The following is a 21048-nucleotide window of genomic DNA, read 5'->3' on the forward strand; positions in this document are numbered from 1 at the left end:
ACAGCAGTTGCACAGGAGCCATAAATAAATAATAATAAAAAAAAAATTATAAAAAAAACTGGCTCATAATTCCACATATAAGAAAAAAATTTTAATCTGCAGATGCACATTTTCTAAATGAATAATAGCAATAATAATAAATGCTAGTGAAAAATATATTGAGTGAAAAATATATGAAGTTATTGATATGTTTTGGAATAATTACGTACATTAAAAAATTTCTATGAAGAAAATTGTAGTCAAAATGCTGCAGATAATATGGAGGAAAATAATATTTCGAACGTTTAAATTGCTTTTTAAATTATATTATTCAAGTAATACCATGCTGTATTAACTGTCTAAAATATGGTAATAATTTGGATTAATGAGTTTATTCTATTGGAAGATAAATATTGAAATAGAATAAATGTTCATCGACAAAACAATAACAGAATAAACAAACCTGCATTTTGTTTACATAGAAATTAATAAATCAAGTACACGTTATTTTAATTACTACACTTTATAATTAGTGTAAGACCAGCTAGATTTTGCATTTATTTCAAAATAAACTTATCAAAACAATTTTATTGCTGAAAAATCTAATGTATTTTTTTTTTTATGAAAGACTAAATTGGTTATATGGAAATGCAAATCCTTGGCTAATTTCTGATATCTCTGTTCTGGAAGAAGCATTTCTGGAATTACAAAGACAGCAATTTTAAATTTAACAACTGAAAGCTAAAAGAAATTTTGGGAAGAATTTTTAATTTTCTAAGTAAATATGAATGCTCTGAAATTTTGTAACAAATCAAGACAAATTCTTAAAAGCAAACCAATGATATTTCTTGTGAAAATAATGAAAAAGTAGAAATATTCTGATAAAAATTATCCAATCTCAATGGTTGCATGATATAAGCAGGAAATAAAAACATATATATATATATATATATATATATATATATATATATATATATATATATATATATGAAATTCAAACAAGACACATTTTCATAGAAGACCCAGATGATTTTATATATTCTACAATTCAACCAAACAATTAAAATTTTGGGAATATTGATTTTATACACTCACAGATCTTTGATGCATGCTAGAGTGTAAGCAACACTGACATAGTGGAGAGAAAAATTCTAGATTCCAAAGAGATAGTAATTTATTAGAACAGCACAGTAATGATGTGTACAATGGAAGAAGTTGCCAATTATAAATTTTAACACAGATCCAGCCATCAAGTCAGAAAAAGATTTTTTTTTTAAACGAAATTCTGCATTTTAAATTAAGAGGGACATTGGCATATTATACCAGACATCAACCACTATGTTATGAATATTTATACACAATTATATTTACACAGATGTTTGGTACTTAAAATTACTATAATAATTAAATGAAATGAAACAGATAGGGACATGAACAGTTATACTTGACAACAAGTTAATACTAGTCTTAATATTCTATAATTTATAAAATTTCCCTTTTTAAACACATTCATTTATTTAAAAACTAACCTCTAATATCATTTTCTTCATTGATCTGGAGTGGACCCTTCTCAATTCAACAGTCCTAAGCAATTACTTAGTTACCACATTTTCTAGGAATTTATGTTGATTGTTAATATCTATGAATAAGATTCAATGTCAAAATGAGAGCAATAAGTTCATACCATTAATAAAGTTTTGCTCTCAAAATTGCAGTATCACTTCTTTAAAAAGTTTAATTATAATTAGTGGTTTAAAAAGATGTCACCTGATATTAAAACTTTCTGAACGGCTGTAATTTTTTATAGCATTTAGTAGATTCTATAAGAAGAATTATTTCAAAGAAAGATGAATTAAGACATTGTCAAATGAAAAATCATAAATAATAAGCCAGTAACTTTCTATCAAAAATGCAATGCAACATTGTCAATCTCTTGTTTTCTCAAATACAATCTTATTTAACAACTACCTTCATATTTAATATATATATATATATATATATATATATATATATATATATATATATATATATATATATATATATATATAATATATATATATATATTATATATATATATATATATATATATATATATATATTGTAGTATAGTTATTTGTTAAATGTGTTTCACACATGTTATGCATTTTATGCTTCAGGTTTTTTCAATACAAAATCAGTCTTTTTTTTTTTTTAATCAACTGCAGTTTTTGAAGGCAAAGATAAAATATTTAGATTCTATTCTAGAAAATATTTAAACTATAAAAAATTTTATATGTTATTAGAAAGTTTACTGACTTCACTTGTAAATAGAGAAAATTTTCACTGAAATATAAAGTGTTCTCAGCCAAGAACAAATTACAATTTCATAACTAATGAGAGAATTGCTTGAATTTCCATAGTGATTTAAATATCGGATATCAAAGAATGTTGGTAATTGATAATGCTAGATGTAATTTAGCATAAATTATTTTCAGTATTAACTGAATAAATTCGGTTATTTATTCACAGAATTGTATAACACAAAGGTTAACAGATAATAAAGATTAAACTGTGCTGAATTCTACACTGGGCAGATTTTTAGCAACTGACATATCTATTGCAAGACAAGTAGAAGAAAATTGCTGCAAAAAATAAGCACATATGCACATACGTGACAATACAAATTCAAACATTTGCTACGTACAACATATTTTCTTTTTATAATAATAATGCATAGTTCAGGTTAAAAAAATTAATATAAATTTTTAAAATTTAAATATGCATTATTTTTATATTTATTTTTGTATTTGGCCAACATTTTATATTATTCATCATCATAAGATAGGCAAATCTGCCATGAAATAGAGCAGTGCCATTTTCTAAAAGGAGTTAGGTTATTTTTAATAGAAAAGAATAGCAGCATTCAAAAATGGACAAACTATAAAAAAAATTATTGCTTCTGACTTTTGAAGTGTAGTAATGACTTTTTTAAAACACTTAATGACCAAAAAAATTAATTAAAAAAACTGCTTTTTTAAAACCTATATGCAAAATAAAATTCTTACTTCACCTTTCAAAAAACTGCACAAAAACCTGATTAAATATTTCAGGAAAAAGTAAAAAAAATTTAATAAGTTCTTGTTTTCATAAATAATGGAAGCAAATTTATTAAAAGTTAAAAAAGATACAAAAATAAAGCCAACTGTGTAGTCAGAAGCAAAATGAAAATAAAATATGCCAGTTGAGGCATCTTTTTTAAAGTATTATTTTTTTAAGTCAACATGAGACAATACATCGAATTGCATCAAAATTTAACAAAACTCATTAAATAAAGAATCTTATTCAATGAACTGCTTTAAAATTTTTTAAGTTTAAATTAAAGCATAGAAAACTTACTTTTTTTCTTTAATCACAATGTTAACAGTGGTAAAATAATGTGACACAACAATCTGAAGAGGCAATAATATTATTTTGAATTTAATTCTAATAAAAACCACAGTAGCAAATTATGTCCAAAACTAATTTTTCAAAATTCATTAAAAGAAAAAAAAATGCATTAATTCAATCAACTTAGGTACAGTTGAAAAGCTTTTTTTTTTTTTTTTTTTAAATCCTTTAAAACAGTGTAAAATTTTGTGTGTGATTATGCTTTTACAAAACAGTGACAACTAAATTAAACTTCAAACTGAAATTTGGAAATATCTGTTCTTAGTGGATCCTTAATACTCAAGAAGTAACTTAACAAATTTCATACTCCTAACTTCAATGGTTTATTCTGCACATAGATCTGTCAATATGGGACAAATTTTTGTACATAAAGAGAGATTTCATTGCAAGATTTCATCAATGTCTGTCCATGTATGACATGTACAAACTTCAATTTTATGCTGACCTCTTGGTTAGGATGTCACAATGATATTATAGTTTCATAATTGATAAACAGAGAAAAATGTAAAAACATTTGTCTAGACATTCTTTATTAGGAATACGATTCTTTGAAACACAATGAATGTATTGCCAAGAGTTCAGGATATGCAAATTTCTATCTTCATGAGTACTTACATTACCACATAGATAATTTACTACTTCTACAATTTCAGGCTCTGCATCGCTACATGAAATATCAGATACACTACAAAAATCCATTGATTCATTAGAAACTTTATCAAATAATACAGCATATGCCTCCTCAATAGTCAAACCATCATAATTCTTTTCATTGAAGGGTCAAATTTGCTCACAACCACAGAAATAGTAGGAATTAACAAAGTGATGGAGGCACGTATATTTGCTTGCACAGAAGAGTTGTGCCATCAGCACCATCTACTGAACTATATTCAGGAGGGTGTGCACAAAATTTCTTTCGATCGGAACATATCAAGTGATTGGAAACTTTCATTCACAGATTGAATCAGTATGAAAACATTTGCAATTTTTATAAGCATACAAAATATACTATGCCGACAAAATTACAGAATGAACCTTTCAAGAATTTTAAAGAATAATCTAAAAATACATTTTTTTAAACATGCCCAAAGAAAAAAAATTCAGCTGGGGTCACATTGACCTCATCTCAGTATTACAAGAGTTAAAAGGATGAAGTAAACAGCTTCAGAAACATTTCAAAATCAGCTCAAATGAAAGGATAAAGGAATCACTTCTTAAAAATTTCTTTCCACTTTCCCTTCAAAGAATCAAACTGCAACATACTTTAAAATTATGTCAGACGGACGAACATAGATTACACAGCAAAAACAAAGATTAACACGATGAAATATGCAGGGTGCTTCCCCCCCCCCTATACTTGTAGAGAGGACAAATGACACAATGCAATACTAAAAGAATTATGAAAAAGTATCAAAGCTTTTCATTGAGCAACTATTCAATAACTGTTTTGCAAGCTTTGTGAATTTCTACTTAACACCCAAGGTAGCAGGTTTCACGCACCTGCTTGCTTTGAAGGAGAAATTGGTATAAAAAGTTGCTACTGTGTAAAACATTGTAGGGAGGTCTATATAATCTCCGACTGTTGCAGCATTTTCACGGTAAACTCCTATGTGCCTTTAGGTGCTAGAGATTGGAGAGGCATTCATTAAAGAGGAAGCATACATATTTTTCACATTTTCAAAGGCTGAGTTATTAGAGCAAAATAGGAAAGATTTTATGGCAATTAACAAAAAGAATTGCACACCATCAGATTGTACTTTTAACAATAAATGATATATAAGGATAGTAATATGTTCTTTATTTTTCCAATAAATATCCGATATTTTCTTCAATATTAAAGTTACTGTAAGAATATAAAAGAAAAGTAACTGTTGGATTATTGTTGCAGCTAATTTGCAATACAGTTTTCTCAAGAAATGTAGAGTGGATCTTTTTATTGTGGAAGCATGTCATTTTGGATTTCCAGAATCTTATTCTGTCATCAAAGAATTGTCGGAATTTTTGATGCTGAATAGAAACAGCTGAAAGTATTTTCAATAAGAGCTTTTTTTTTTTATTTATTCAATAGGTTATGTTATTTTGGTCTTAAATGAAGACTTAAAAAATTATCATGTCCAATACTGAACTGCTTTAAAAGAAAAAAAGCATCTTTGTGTAGTACAGTATGACATATTACTCAATTTTGGAAATTTTTTTATTAATTTTCTAAAAGCTTAACGAAAATTAGATGAAAAATAAAGATGTTTTTGAAATGGATAGTAACATCGATTTTTATTTCAATAGTTTAAAAGTTTTATTTTTTATAAGAAAAAAAAAATTACTCCAAAATATTGACAAGCAAAACATTTCATGCTAAAATAAGGAAAGACACCAGATTAAAAGCTTTAGTTCAAAAGGAAATGCAAGCTCATTGTTAAAGAAACCACAAGGCAATTGCTCAAAATAGAGCGATGAGAGATTTATTATGCCAAACGATGGCCAGCAACTGACCCACACCTTGGAAGAATCCATGTCTTGCAGAAGCTTAACAAGAAAGTCTAGTTGTTAAATGCAGTGCTGCTTAAACAGTGCTTAGATGTTAAAGAGTAAATGTCCTAATAATATATATCTATACAAAGCTTAAAATTCCCCCATTTTTAGGTAACTATGATAAAAGGAAACTGCATTTATTTAATATAAAGCCTTAATTTTATATGTATATGTCACCTGTTTCTCAAAAAAAATAACACAAAATATTAAAACTTTATCTAGGCATATTCAGAAAGCTAAGCATAATATAATGCACATTTAACCAAACTTTACTTAAATTGCTCTAAGATAAAATGAAATGAATACTACTTCCCAGATATAGAATTATGTTCCATAGGAATAAGAGTAGATAAAGTATCATCAATTTTTTAAGAACTTTAAATGACAAAAATGGTGGAATAAAATTTAGGTTTTTATACACACAGTTGAACATAAAATCAACAAGAATTAAATTTAAAAATATTGCTTAATACTCGAAGAGCCTGATATATGCTTTTCTGCAAATCAGATCTGCTTTCAAATGCATTATTCTGCCCTCTTCGGCTACCTTCAAGTTGGGTCTAATCTTTTTTTTTCCTACATGAATTTTAACCACTGAAATAGACGTAAACGTCTTTCTTTGTCTCCCTTACCTTGGAAATGATATCAGTGGAAAAAATATTATGTTGCTTTCAAAATGGGAGAAAATCTTTCTTAAATGAACAACCAACTTGACATCGCATTTGATGTAAATAATCTCATTCACCAAGCATTTCCATTAGTCAGCACAAAACTAAAGGACTGCTTAGAATTTCTATCTTTCTATTTTTCTATAAGACATAAATTTTAGATCCATGCACGAAATTAGAAGCAACAACGACAAAAGTGTTGTGATGAAAGATGACTTGGATAGAATAACAGCTATTAATCAGATAATTTTAACCATCTCTAGAGACAAGATTGAATTTATTTCCCCCAAGTTCGAATCACAGAACCATGAATGACCCTGACCGTTCTTCATTGCAAGTCATACATGAAGTACTGCTTAATAATTATTTTTAAGTGTTTAATATTGTTCTTTAAAAAAAATTCAAGAAGATTAAAAAAGAAAATATCATGAGCATATGATTTTATAAAAAATGAAACAAATTGTTGGAATTGTAGACTAATATACATTTCATATATATACTTAAAAATGAATCGCATATATTAATTGAAGTTTACAGTTGGTTCGCCCATTAAGTTAACTGCATTATGTTTATAATGTCAACGAGCATAAATTTAAATGCTGAATTCAGGTAATTTTTGCTACACTGAAGGCACCAATTGCTACAAAAAAAAAAGCAAGAATAAACAGGTGTATTATTGTTTAAAATAAACATTGACACAAAATCAAAATGAGATTAATGTTTTGTAGCACATGAAGAACAATGGGCAGAATGAGTTTCTAAAATAAAAATAAATATTAATGAAAATTATTCATAATTTTAATCAAGTATGATTTGATTACAAACTAACTGCCCATTGCTTTGCAAATTATAAAGTAGTTATTTGGTGGTATTTTTTTTTTTTTTTGCTAGAGTTATTATTTTGATTGTAATAAACTAGACCAAATTGTAAAAATGCATCATATTAAAAACATATTATAAATGTGTAAAAATCACTGAAAAAAATTTCGAAATTAAAACTGATCAATACTTATATAAAGGGAATAAAATAAGTTAATTATTAATAAAGGTTTTAGAAAATTATTATAGAGAACTGAATATTACAATAATTGCTTACACTCATAAATTAGGTACAGTTACCATGTTATAAAATGGATGATTAAATATATCTCAATATAAATAATTCGTCTACATAAAAAATATATTTCAAATTTAAATTTAAAAAACAAATTATCATAAAATCATAATAACACTGACAGGGTAAAAACGGTTGCAACCATAAGCTGAATCAAACCTAAAAAATTTAATCCCATAGTAAAATAAAAAAAAACAACTAATACTTAAAATTATTTTTTAAACTTTTGAGGTCATATATTATTCAAATCTTATTTCAATAATTGCATTATTGATTAGAAAATACTTGATTAACTGTAACTCATAAAAAATCTCCTCCATAATTCATAATCTTTTAATAAATATTACATGACAAATATATGCCTGAAATAAAAATTACTGCACACAAATCAGTCAGAATATGGAAAGAAACCATAATATTCAAAAACTATAATAATACTTACTAAGTTTCTATTGTTTAAGAACTTTCAGGAAATTGTTTAAAAGTCTTTCAGGAAAAAATGGTCATTCACAGCAGAAGGGGGAAAATTTAGAGACTTCATCAAGGTCAGAAATCTCTCCAATTTTAATTTAAACAATGAAAACTACTGCTACAATCCAAACTCAGAGATGTTTTTAAAACTTTGTAAAAATGAGAAAATACAATTGGAACAGAATATCACCAAAAATTTTAAAAAAGGGAAACAAAATTTTTTTTAGCATTTTTATATTAAAATAGAATAAAAAATTAAACAATGCAGTTAAAAAAATCAATTTACATTTTATACTGTCTTAAAAATGTTTCAAGAAACTTTTAATAAATTTTATGTATTTTTATTTCATTAATTATAAGTTTTTTTTAAATCGCAATAAATCTGGTAAATAGATATTTAGGAATGAAATCTTTCAATGCATAAATAATCTTTAAAAAAACTTTTCATATTTCATTAGAAATATTAAAATGTGATATAGCAAATTCTAAAAATGACTTTGTTAAGAAATCCAATTGAGCTCATCACTTATACATATATATTACAAACATTGTAGTTTTATATTATCAATTAATTAGATATATCCTTCATAAAAATTACTTGGAAATTAATTGTTCAATCAGGGGTGTGTGTGCGAGGGTGGGAGACTTGTGGCAATGCCCGAGACAAATATTATGTAATAGAAAGGAAACATGATCAATGAATCAATTGCAAATTAAATATAAATTCAGAAAATTTAACTTATCAATTCGAGATAATGATAACTGAATTTTATCACTATAAATTTAACACTGAATTTAAAATTTCCAAAAATTAGTAAATTAAATTTAATACCTAAATATTAATGAACTTGAATTAATTTATATCTCATAGGTTGTGCTCTTTTGTTTGGAATGATGTGGTTGCCTGGCAGGCACAAATATGTTTATATTTTCTTCAAGAATTATGAATTTTACTGTTCACATATTCATAACCTTCTGATTACTGTTAAGCATAAAAACCTTGTTACCACAATGATTAAAATTTTTGAAAAAGTAAGATATCATAACTTTTGATAAATTCCACTACAGCAAATCACAAGATTTAAAAAGCAACCTACAGAATATGCATTGTGTTTCTGCAAAGGAACAAGACGCATCAAACCTAGAGCATAATTATAACTGCAATAATATGAAATGGAATGTGAAAACCATAATTCCTTCACATCATTATTTTAAGTAAGCTTTTAAATTGAGTTTAATTTCCATTAAGCCAATTATAAGATTCCAGTAAGATCATACATGCACACAATCAGTATAATAGCAAATACTTATGTCTAGACAAGCACTTGCTACTGTCCATTCCTTCAGCATACATACAATTTCCTTTCAGTACATGTGTAATTTTACTAGAATCTAATAATTAGCTTAATGTAAATCCACCTTTAAGTAGGTAAATAGCAGGATCATATATTTAATATAATATCTAACTGCAAAGATCTCAACATAATCTTTAGAGTCAAATTTGAAATTGTTACTGTCAAATGTAGCAGCAAAGGAAATCACTTGTATGTTCGTTGCTTATTCTAAAAACCTTTCTAACACACACACATACACATAGAAAGAAAAAAAAAAGAAAGAAACAGTAAATTCTCAATTCTTTGTTATAAAAAAATGTTTATTCAATGTAGTGCTCAGAGTTATTCAAGGTTCAAAAATTTTGGTTTTAAATAAATGGTTACAGAATTGAGTTTAATATATTGTTTGATATACTTTTAAGAGGTTCTAAATGATTTTTTGTACAGAACAAATGTACATTACAATTGCATTTGTGAGATAAATAAAACAATTTTCTTATTTGTGAGACCTTACATATTCATGAGGCTATTATTTAAAATGGGGGACGGCGGAACTTCCCAAGTATAGTAAGACCAATGCAGAAAAATTTTATTAATTAACTTTGGTTCTTTGATCTTAAAATTTCTTTATCCTTTAATGTATACTGAATCTTACAAGATAAGTCATTAAAAAAATTTGGACTTATATTGAAAAACTTCCTTAATGATTTATTTAGCTTTCTAACTAAGATTAGCTATTTTTTATTTCACCACAAGATAGCAAGATTTTTCAAAAAAATTTTAATAATAATAAAATGGTATTAATTTACAAAGCAGGATAAAACAATAGTTTTAAAAATATAACAGCTCCTTTAGGTATTCTAAAAATATTCTATATTTGGTGAATAAACCTCTATAGAAGATTTTAAAGAATGTATTTATGTTAGAAAGCCTGCAATACTAATTTAGTTATGGCCATTGTATTTAATCTCTTTGAAACATGAAATCTGTTGATTACTGGATGACATTAAAAAAATGCATTTAAAAATTCTTTAGATTTTGTATAAAAAATTTATTTCCTAGGTTAACAAAATTTGCAAGCAATTCCTTCTCAATAACTGACATTTTGCCCAACTTATAATAATAAGCAGTACAATAAAAAAAGTTCCTTATTTGAAAGCCTAATACATAATAAACAGGATTAGTTAAAATGTTAATATTACCATTTTATTTATCACCATATATGAAATAAACATAAAAAAGTAATAAGCATACTACAAAACACGCTATCAACTTCCTTATTCATTTGTTTAATTTTGAAAGAAAAAAAAAGTTTGACTTTTTTTTCTAACATAATGATAATAAGTACTGAAGTAAAACTTGAATCATTTCAAGATTTTATAGAAACCTTCAGAGAGAGATATATGCAAAATCTAATTTTTTTTTCATAAAAATGTTTTGGAAAATTGATATTAAGACAGTTTCTTTATAATAGATGTTAAACATACATTAAAGAAATATATTTAATTAAAAAATTCAAGAAAAAATAACTTCCAGAATTAATTTGAATCTTTTTTTTAATATAGCTATTTAAAACTTAAGATTGTTGAATAAAATAGATAAAAACTAATTTTAAAGTAAACTAGAAACTAAGCACAGTACTATTACTAATCTTTAATCAATGAACTAAAACATAAATGTTTTTACATACTTATAACGAGTCGTAAGGAAAAGTACGTATCCCCAGAAAAGTCGTAATTTCAAAACAAAGGATAATAATTGCGTCATTCACTACGCGCCATCTTTTTTAAACAAACTATATTTTGTTTTCACTTCATTTCATAAACAGTACCCAAGCATAATTCCAAAAATCAAGTCCTAGCATAATTTTAACATAATGACAGCCAAGTTATATACAAATGCAATTTTAGGCCAATATATATAGCTTTAGCATATATGCATGTTTCTTCTGCATTTTTACAGTACAAAATGTGTAAGTGCTTATCAAAGTTGAAAACCACAGTACGAAGAAGATATTGTTACATACCTGTAATGTTACTTCCCAGCATAGTTAGTTCTATCACCGGAAAGACCGATTTACAATTAGAGATGCGTAATCCACGAATTTTTGAATAACAAATAATTTTGCTATTGTTATTTTTAAATATTTATTCCAAATATCTGTTATTTCAATCATATTATTAATTAAAAATTATTAATTAGTATTAAATATAAAATTTATTAATTGTAATTAATACTTAATTTATTAATTTAAGTAACGTGTGATTGAATTAATTTATTTATTTTAGATTACTTTTCAAATTTTTTTTTCTCAAAACTATTTATTTAATTTATTTATTGGAGTAAAGCATTTTCTGAAAAAATTGAATTAAAAATATATGTCATTTCTTTAAAATGTTTACTTTAGTTCTATATTCTAGCAATATATGGCGTCAGTAGCGAAAAATATATGTAATCAGAAAATCATGTCACAGGCAATTAAAAATTATCTTTATGGTATAGTGCATTGTCAAATGCGAATATCGGAAAGTCAAGGCCGCTACCATTAAGCGGAGAGGTGAATTCACACTTTCCAGTGAAATCACCACTCTAATAAATTTCAGTGATATACAATTCAACGATACGATAATTCCAATGATAACGGTCCGTTCACTTTTCAACCCATTCACATATTTTTCCTTTTCCCTTTATTCCCGTTAAGGGGATGGGACACTGAGACACAAGAGAAAAATGTTTTGTGTTTCTGGGATTTCCTTTTCTCCCCCTGGAGGAACGGGGATCAGCCGATACTCCTTCTTTTCTTTCAAAAATGTCGGCTCAGGCCGCTTTTGATAGTGTAATGTCAATACGGGGAGTTGTTCCTTTGCGGTTTTAGATTGAAGGGATCCACGTATCTTTTTATTCCTTTTCCACTTACAACATATTTGTCTATTGCTGACTTTAAGATCTTACATAATATCATATATAAAATTGAAATCGACTGACTCCTTCAATGTCTTTTTGGTACATTCACCTAAGAATGATCGGTCGTGTATACATTTTTAAGGATTATGAATAAAATAATTATTTAATACATTTTTCAGTATTTCAAGCTAAAAATATCAATACTGAGAAAACTTGAAATTCATTTTACTTGAATTTGTATTTTCAGTTTTTGATAATTCTATCTCATTTCTGTTGTTTTTTATAACGAAGCATTGTTAGTGTTTATCATGAGGTTTCATGGTACATTAACCTGAGAATGATTAATTTTATATTAATAAAGTGAAAAGAATTTTTTTTTTCTAAAGCTGATTATTTTCCACGTATTGTACAACAAAGAGGTCTTATATTCTTTTTAGTTAAATATATTTTGAAAAAAAAATCTTATCGTGTAAATATTTCTCATATAAAATGCATACTTCCATGGATGTTATTTCAGAGATATTTGTAAATGAAATCATTCATTTTTTCTATACAATTAGAAAGAATCATTAGATGAATGGACTTTTCTAAGCATAACTAATTTTATATTTCTTTTATAGGTTTTTTTTTTATTCTTTAAAAAGTATTTTGAAAAAATAAACTTTTTTTTTAAATGTCTTTTTAATCTAATTTTTAAGAATGGATGACGTAATATATTTATGCATTACTCAGAAATACGAATCTTTTAAAATTGAATTTCTCCATTTCCTACATTGTTTAATATTTGCTACATTGTTTACTACCTTTAAGTGTTACAAATTATGGGCAAAGATATTGCTTTCCCCTTCTGCAGATTTTCCGCCCAGTAGGAATGCTAATTAATTCCCAGCCACTCGAAATCAGTGTCGGTGTTGCTTATCACGCCAAATTTTCGCTTTGTGAGAAGAATAGATCCTTCTTTTTTTCGATTTTTGAGAAAAATTTAAATTGTCTTATAGTTTCAAAACGCAGCAAATCTGTGTGGGAATTGGTAATCGTTTTTCAATTGTTTCATATAACACTGCATAAAACTTACGCATATATATATAATTTTTGCTTTGACAATCTCATGCCCGATCTCATGATTTTTTAAAAAAATGTTTATACTTATTAAAATATTTTTATTACATTGAATTGTAAAATTATTTCTCGAAATTAGGTAGAAAAATTTAATTCTTGAAAAAAATGTGTATATATTTATATAAATTTTATATGAGGTGAATTTATTTCTTGTTCTGCTATTAAAATATTTGTATCTGTTCTTTTTTTTGTGTGTGTGTGTATGTGGATTTTTAAGAATAAGTAGAACTGATTTGATTTCATGGTATCGGAAAAATAACATTGTTAGAATATTTTATAGCCATTATTGAATTAAAATCTTAATTATTTACTCTGCATTTTTATTAATTTTTATTATACTGCATTTTTTATAGTATTCACTAAAATGTTGCGAATACTATGTTTGCTTCTCGTAACCTCCAGAAAAATAAGATTTTTACTATATTAAAATTTTTCTTCATTAATAGTCTTATTCTACTACACTAATCTGCAATTTTACCGTAGAAGGACTTAGGCTTTGAACTTTTTTCACAATTTTTCTATGGGCTAAATTTCCTGCTGCATTGCCATTAAATGAAGATACAGGGTGTTGCCGAATTCGACCGACAAATTCAGAAGGGTGATAGGAGGCATCAAGAGGAAAAAGAATCACCATGCAACATGGGGTCCCAAACGACGTTTAAGGGGTGAAAATCGCAAAAATATAATTAGTCGGCGAACTTTTGGAAACTGTAAAAAATTAATAAAAAAAATAACAGAAGGTATTTCAACTATGAATTTTTTTAAGTGAAAGCACATTCTTAAAGACTATTTTTCATGTAAGTAACATGCCAATTTGATGAACCAGGGGGTCGTAAATTGTTGAAAACAAAAAAGTAGTTTAGAACCCTTATCTACAAAAATATTAAAACTTTAAGAAAAATAAAAGTTTGAAAATATAAAGAATTTTATACTTTTTAAGACTGTAGTCTGAAAACTGAGGAGGTTTTAAGATATTCAAGAAAAACTAAAATGTTTTCCAGGAAACATCGCTGCAACATCGGTACCGATGTTTACAGAGGGTGTTGCCAAATTCGAAAGGTAAATTTAGAGAAGTGACAGTAGGCATTAAGGAGATGAAAAATTATCAAAAAACATAGGGTTGCAGGAGATGTTTATTCTGTGAAAATCGCAAAAACAGACATCGAAGAGACAATTAGCCTGGTGAAGAGAATGGCACTAAGAATGCAAGGATTTGGAATTGGGTAGTCGAGAAGAAGAAGCTTTCTGGTATCTAAATTTTCCATGCATTCGAGGAATATAAAAGCAACGAGCATTGCAGAATTGATGGTTAGGAATATAAAAGCAGCTTGTATTCATTAAAGAGCAGTGCAGAATTGAAAGTGGATAAGTTTCATTCGCAAACAACATATCAGATTTCACGAATGACGAATATCCGGATATGCATTTAATTTACGACCGAGCGGATGGTAATGGACGGCTAGCTCACAGAATATACAAATAGCAATATCCAAGTAGGCGTTGTCCACACCACAGAACCTTTGCAAATATTAATAGACAGTTCCGAGAGACAGAATCCTTCAAAACAACGGGGCCAAATGCAGGGTTCGAACGCCTCAGTGTCACAAAGTACATTGTTTTCTTGAAGCAAGTCCTTCCGGATGCATGATGGTGCACCAGCGCATTTTTTTTTAATTATGTGTGTAACTACCTAGATGATACATATACTGAGACATGGATTGGACGTGGAGGACCTGTTGATTGGCCTCCACGTTCCCCTGGTCGCAATCCCCTGGATTTCTTCTTCTAGGGCCATATGAAATCTCTTGTTTATCAGACACCTTTGGATACATTGCAAGATCTCGTACAACGGATCGTCGTCGCTGCTGGGGAAATCGCAAGCACACCTGGTATGTTTGAGCGCGTCCGGTGGTCCTTTAAACGTTGGTGTCGATTGTGTAATGACTTTCGCGACCGCAACATTGAGCAATTTTTATAAAAGTTTCTCATCGTCTCCTTTCTTATGTTAAAATGTATGTGCTGTAAATGTATGCTGTATCTGCATTCCAGCAAATAAATTTTCACCGTCACTTGCGACTTTATATTTCTTTGAAAATTCTTATTGCCTTGATGCATGCTATTATTCCTCAGAATTTTTCGACAGAATTTTGTAATACCTTCTGTACACATTGGTGCCGATGTTGCAGCGATGTTTCAAGGCAAACATTTTAGTTTTTCTTGAATATTTTAAAGCCTCCTCAGTTTTCACACTACAGACTTAAAGAGTATAAAATTCCTTATATTTTCAAGCTTTTATTTTTCTTAAAGTTTTAATATTTTTGCAGATAAGGGTTCTAAACTACTTTTTCATTTTCAATAATATACGACCCCTTGGTTCATCAAATCAGCATGTTACTTATATGAAAAATTGTCTTTAAGAATGTGCTTTCACTTAAAAATAATTCATAGTTGAAACACCATGAGTTATTTTTTTATTATTTTTTTACAGTTTCCAACAGTTTTACGACTCCCTACATTTTTGCGATTTTCAGCCCCTAAACGACGTTTGGGACCCCATGCTGTATGGTAATTCTTTGATGCCTACTATCACCTCTCTGAATTTGTCGGTTGAATTCGGCAACACCCTGTATATATTCTTTTGTGTTCCTAAAAATAAAGCAGAGACTAATTTCATTTTACAATAACATAATAACTAATTAAGAATCTTATACGATGTACAGCTGAATTTAAATTCAAATTATAACAAATGGTAATTATACGATAACCGACAAATTTAATAATTAATATCACTACTTGGAATGGAGTTTCCAAGCAAATAAAAAATCCCTAGTGTCCATCCAAATGCCATTTAAACACATTTTTTCAGAATACTTTGTTAACTTTCTTTTTTGAATAAAATCGTATAGTCCCCAGTGATCTTGCATTTTAGTTTTTTTTTTTTTTTTTTTTTTTTTTTACATTAAGTCAGCTAAATTATATTTTGAGAACATATTGAATTGAAATCTATAATAATCGCAATCAAGATTAGTGAATCAAATATATTCGCCAGCGGTTTTCCAAAGAGATTCTTAAAAAATTATCAATTTAAAATTTGGTGCAAAATAAAATAAAATTATTCTGCTTACAATTTTTTAAATTTAAAACTAAAGCTTTTAAAGATGTAAAAAGCCGAAAATAAAATAAAATTGCGTTTTATTTTGACCTCCACATGTGTTTAGTAAAGGGGTGAATTCACGGTCACGTGTCAGGTACCAAACAAACCGTTTCTGTTCAATTTTCAACCATTCTGCGCATGTCGGGATGTCTGCAGATAACGTTGATGAAACCTTTGTTTAATAAATGTTACGCTAGCCGATCAATTATTAAAAAGTTCTGATTTTTTTTAAAGATATTATTTTGAATTATTTTCTCCAAATTTTCGTAGTTATATAATTTTATTTCTTATATTAAAATTTTAATTAGTATTTTCAATGGAATTATTGTTTCCGCATAATTTATTAACATCGCTTTTTAATTCGTTTGGTGCTGTTTTATTCTTTCCTTTCACATATCTTTTTTTTTTTTTTTTTTTTTTTTTTTTTATCCAAAGGATACATTTTGACAAATGACTATGGCAGTGTTTTTGAAAAATTACATATTATTTAAATATTATTGAATGTTGAATCTTACGCATATAGTTCTTTTTGAAAATAATTATTTCTCTTACATAAGTTAATATTTTAAAGCATACTAATAAAATTATTAATTTTTTTTCTTATGTAATGATTTTTATTAATATTGAGACTTTGATGTTTTCAGTTTGCTCAGAGGAAAGAACATGAAACTCAAATTAGTATATATTGAATAAATTATGTTTGCAATTTCAAATCATGAAAGATAAAAAGTATAGATACCTTTTTATTTTTAATCTATGCAACTTATGAATCAGTTATTTAATTTTAATTTGTAGAAATCCTTAAAAGAAAACAAACAAAATTATGCTTTCATAATTTTTATTTATATTATACAAAGAAATATAGATAAATTATATATATGATAATTATTTGAAAAAATATTATCAAATGGATGTTTCAATTTACTCACTAATTCAAAAAACTATTTACTATTTATCAATATTTATTTTTGTAGACAGAAAGAAAATGAATATAACATGACAAGAATGTCAATGTAAATGATGAAATCAATTTTATTCAACAGAAACATCCTAGATACTAAACAACAGTTTTTTTTTTAATCACCAATAAAAACATAATGTTGAACAATATACTTTTAAAGCAGAACATTAATGAAATTTATTTTAAATGCTAAAGTTATATTGATAAAAATTACGTTGAACGAATATCATAAAATACTTAATTAACGTCGCTTTTTAATTCGTTTGCTGCTGCTTTATTCTTTCCTTTCCCATATCCTTCCCCCCCCCCTTTTTTTTAAGGATACATTTTGACAAATGATTATGGAAGTGTTTTTCAAAATTTACATATGTTATTTTTACATATTATTTAAATATTATTGAATGTTGAATCTTATAAATATAGTTCTTTTTCAAAATAAATTATTACTCTTAGATAAGTTAATATTTTAAAGCTTACTAATAAAATTATTAAATTTTTTTCTTATGTAATGATTTTTATTAATATTGAGACTTTGATGTTTTCATTTGCTCAGAGGAAAGAACATGAAATTCAAATTAGTATATATTGAATAAATTATGTTTACAATTTCAAATTATGAAATATAAAAGGTATAGATACCTTTTTTTAAATCTATGCAACTTATGAATCAGTTATTTCATTTTAATTTGTAGAGATCATTAAAGGAAAACAAACAAAATTACAGTTTCATATTGTATATTTACACATTACAATATATATATATATATAGGAAAACAGATATTCTTTACATCAAACAATGACGGATTTTGAATTAGGCATTTACTTAGGACCGCAAGCAGGTCAATTAAAAATCTTTATTTTCCTTGTTGCCAATTAAATATGTTTAGAGAAAATACAAATTCTTAACAAAGACTTATATAATATTAGTGAAAATGAACACTTTATTAAATATAATTGGCCAAGATTCTACATATCTCTTTAGGCTCATTTAATTATTAGAATATTTATATACACCAAACGTCTATTTCAAAAATAATGTGTATAAAGATGCCTATCAGTCTGGTGCATGAAGGATAATTAAAAACATACATTTTCACAAATTTAATAAAATAAAAAATAACGAACAATAAAACATTAATTCCTTAAAAAATGGTTGAAATATGAAACTCAATTGATCAGCTTATTGAAAAAAGAGGTCTCATAATCTGCACAGCCTAAGGCCGCAATTTACCTAAAGCTCCCACTAAATTAATTAAAAAAGTAAAAGTTTAAAATCCGGATTAAAGATTTAAATAATAAAGAATTACGCATACCAAATGCAGTGAAAAAGCAGAAACAGATTTCGTTCACAAGAAATAAAATAAAAGAAATAAATAAATACTAGAAAAAAAATACTTCTTCAATAGTTCATACAGCAAGATAAAAATCTCGGAAGACAGGAAGTCGATAACGAATATGTAAACATTTACCAGTCAGTCATATAATTCTTCGCTTCTGTTTAAAAAAAAATCTTTCCTAATTTAGTTAGGCATTTTTATTTAAAATTAAATTTAGCTTTAGATTTTTACAGACGGCCCTTAAACGCAAATATTTAAATATGAAATAAAATTTCATCTTTTATAAGGAGACAAAAGATTGGATGAAAAATAAAGATTGGACAGAAAAAAAAAAGTATGACATTTAAATGACATATCAAGGGTCTTAAAAAATCTTGATTCGGTGTACTTAAAACTTTTGAGAAAATTCGAAGGAACAGAAATAATTTAAATACTTAAAATTTGACAAGGTTCATGAAACTATTGTGAAATGGGTAAGAATGTTAAGAGACAAGAACATGATTCCAAGCCAACTGTAGGTGATATCAGTTTAAATTGTTATTCAATAATTTTAATATGTTTGATTTCGCAGTTACAAATCAGGAAAACGTTATAATGTTTATTTCTGTTATTCAATGCAGTTATTAATGAACATGCTCTAGTGGGATTCAGTGGCTTAATGTCTGTATTATGATGTTAGTTATTGAAACATTTGTCCAGAGATTAAATTCAAAAATTCACTAAACTCATAAAATTTTTCCTCGTATTAAACAGGAAAACAGTTGAGTAAAATATAAGTGATAATTTTTTTTTTCTGACACCCTGAATTTTTCTTGCATAGTATTCTCATTCGTATAGTATTGTTATAACGCCAATTAAAATTCTTTAACTGTACTTTAAAAATATTAAAACACTTTAAATAAGACAAAGGAATCATGCCTGAATTGTTTACAATGAAAAAAATCCTCAACTCAGAAATAACGTTTTTACGAAATTATTAGGAGAAAAACGGAAATGACATAACGTAACGAACATTAGGACCACTCCTACATGATATTTTTCCGCTTTTTATCGAACTATTTTTCGATCTGATATTCTTATTAAATATTTTTCATATACTTTAAAAAAATTCCTAAATGCATCGCTATTCCAGCTACTTGAAAACATTTATGATACTCTACAAATAAATCTAATAAACAAAAACAGTTATATAAACTTTAATAGCTTACCTCAAGGCTCAACAGATGGCAGCGTCAAAACGTAAACAAATCCACTAAATCTTATATCTTCCAGCTTTTTATCAAACTATTATTCGATCTTATATTCTGAATAAATATTCTTCATACACGTAAAAAACTCCCAATTGCATCGCTTTTCAGGCTAATTGAAAACATTTATGCTAAACTCTACAAATAAGCTTAATGAACAAAACAGTTATATAAAGTATAATAGCTTCCCTTAAGGCTCAACAGATGGCAGCGTCAAAATGTAAACAAATCCACTAAGTCTGTCGGACATAGTTGGTATTCGAAACAAGGGCGATCGCTCGTTATTTATTCCTGCTTACCGGTTTCAAACAAGTATGCATTTATTTATCTTTTTCTAACACTTATTTTTTTAAAAGTTATTTTATTATAAGAAGTACTCCAATGTAATATTTCCTTTCGTAAAATAGTCTTTTCCTTTTCGTTTACACTATTTACTTTACACTGTCTGAAAGTCATGTCAATGTTTTTAAATACAGATATAATTTCATTCAAGTAATTGTTTTCAAATTCAAACCGCATTTGGGTAATTATTTATTTTAAGGATAAAAGCCACGGACAAAATTGCATTGAAGTGAACATTTTATGTTTACGAAGTTGTAAACCTATTACAAGATAATCATAGCAAAATCCCGATGTCTCGTTTGGAAAGCAAAAGTATTTTAATCATTCAAATGAATTACGGTTTTCATTTTTTAAAGTAAAGGAATGATTTGATGTAGATTTACATATATATGGCACGCTTTAATTTTCGACATACAAAAATTAAATGCAACAATTAAATTTTTTTCATTACACTTTCACATTC

This window comes from Argiope bruennichi, chromosome X1, assembly GCF_947563725.1.
Source record: "Argiope bruennichi chromosome X1, qqArgBrue1.1, whole genome shotgun sequence".
Taxonomy (NCBI): Eukaryota; Metazoa; Arthropoda; class Arachnida; order Araneae; family Araneidae; genus Argiope; species Argiope bruennichi.